The sequence below is a fragment of the Coregonus lavaretus genome (genome assembly GCF_964263955.1).
Source record: "Coregonus lavaretus genome assembly, chromosome: 6".
NCBI classification, from domain to species: domain Eukaryota; kingdom Metazoa; phylum Chordata; class Actinopteri; order Salmoniformes; family Salmonidae; genus Coregonus; species Coregonus lavaretus.
The window spans coordinates 13,514,273-13,516,674 of NC_139993.1; positions in this window are offsets into that span (position 1 = coordinate 13,514,273).

A 2,402-nucleotide genomic window follows, 5' to 3' on the forward strand; every position below is an offset into this window, starting at 1 on the left:
GAGAGAGAGACTGAGAGACTGAGAGAGTGAGTGAGTGAGTGAGAGAGAGACTGAGAGAGAGTGAGAGAGTGAGTGAGAGAGAGACTGAGAGAGTGAGTGAGAGAGTGAGTGAGAGAGAGAGAGAGAGAGAGAGAGAGAGAGTGAGTGAGTTAGTGAGTGAGTGAGAGAGAGACTGAGAGAGTGAGTGAGTGAGTGAGTGAGTGAATGAGAGAGAGAGAGTGTGAGTGACTGAGACTGAGAGACTGAGTGAGTGAGTGAGTGAGAGAGAGAGAGTGAGAGAGAGAGAGAGAGAGAGTGAAAGAGAGAGAGAGAGAGAGAGTGAGTACTCAACTGTGCCTCTCTCTGAGGCACAGTTGAGTACACCCCTCCATCCAATAGACCCCAGCAACTTCCTTTTGGATTCACGTTTACGGTATAGGGGATGCATTTGTGACATACCTTACATCTCTGACCTTGTCAATATCAGCATTTCGCTCTACTTACCGTGAAGTGACATTATAATAGTCATCATCATAATAGTAGTACATTACAGTATACGTTTGCCTAAAATAGTACCATTTAAAGGGAGTATGTCAGGGTCAATTACTGACAAATGAGAACACACTAATCCTCAGGGGTCATTTAGGGGCAAAACGCACCACTTTGTGAAGCTTTTGTTTTGATTGAAGAGCAAGAAAAGTATTCATTTGTTCCACTTCTTTCCCTTCTAAATGCGGTTGCCTAAGGACAGGCAGTATGCACATATCTAAATGTTATGAAAAAATCAGTATTTTTTTGCCACTCAGAACACAGACATTTACCTTAAGGGGAGTTACCCTCATTTTAGACTTACATTTACATTTTAGTCATTTAGCAGACGCTCTTATCCAGAGCGACTTACAGTTTAGTGAATACACTTTTTTTTTTATACTGGCCCCCCGTGGGAATCGACCCCACAACGCTGGCATTGCAAACGCCATGCTCGCCATCAACTGAGCTACATCCCTGCCGGCCATTCCCTCCCCTACCCTGGACGACTGCTGGGCCAATTGTGCGCCGCCCATGAGTCTCCCGGGTCGCGGCCGGCTGCGACAGAGCCTGGATTCGACCCAGGATCTCTAGTGGCACAGTTAGCACTGCGATGCAGTGCCTTAGACCACTGCGCCACTCAGGAGCAACACTTCCCAAGCATACATTTTCATGACAGCGTTCCTAATCTGCAGTAGGCAATTACTGCAGTAGCAGTTGAAAATCGGTAGGTTAACACCAAACCGTGAGGTTATTATGAATTCAGAGCAGTCGGATGAAGTCATAGTCAAATACATTTGAACAAATGACCAACAATATCACACGGAAAGTGATGTGAGCATTGCATTGTGGAAAGCAATGACTTTACAAGAACACGTATTGCAACGCGAGGCATGTATTTCTAGATTAAACACTGATTCAGTGTGATGAACAAGTACATGTATGATTTGGTGTGCTCTACTTGAACACGCGCTTAGAGTTTTGAAACCACTGCCTATATGAGGAGCTGTCGTTGTTTGTTTTATTACCACATACTTATGGAAATTGCACCGGTTGAGAGATGATGGCTCTCTTGTGCCTACAGTGAAGGGTACTTCTGATCCAGCAGGTGGTGCTAAGATCCCTCCCTATATGACTTGAATGATGAGTTGATTTATTCCTTATAGCTCCTAATGATTTTAAGGCCAGTGTTGGCAAACATGACTTCTGCTCCAGCAGGTGGCCATGAAATCCCCCCCTATATGACTTGACTGACCAGGTAGTTGATGGACTCCTTATAGCTCTTAATGATCTCAAGCAGAGTGTTGGCCACATGACCTCTGGTCCAGCAGGTGGCGGTGAAAATAGTCCCTATAGGAGTTGACTCATTTCTTTGAGGTCCTAAATGAAGGATAGGGCGTCAACAGTGCATCTCGGCCTAACCCTGTTCCGGGCCCATTTCTTCACTCGATGCTTCCGGTGTTCTTCATCTCCTCTTCAATAGTCCTTCTCCACGTCTTCCTTCCCGTCTAGCCCTGTGCGTTCCACTGAAGTGTCTGTGTTTTTATGTCGTTAGGAGTTTTGCTCACTGCGTGTCCCCCTTCAATTTCCACTTTCTGTCCCAGTTGGGTAGCTATCCATTATACTGTAGCCTACTTACTACCAATGTCACTGTAGTCAAAGGTGATTTTCGATTATTATGTATGAGTATTATTATATATTGTGATATTATGATGTTCAAGCCTATAGGGTGTGGTAACAGGCCCTCTGTGATTTGTTGTTGTACTGTACATGTCAAGTATCTGCACTCTAGCCTAATTAGCCTAAACTGCTAGGGAAAAGTCACTTCCGGTCGTAGCTGTATCCCACCTAGTCAAAACCTTGTTAGTCCTTATCCTAAAAGGCACCCTCTGTTC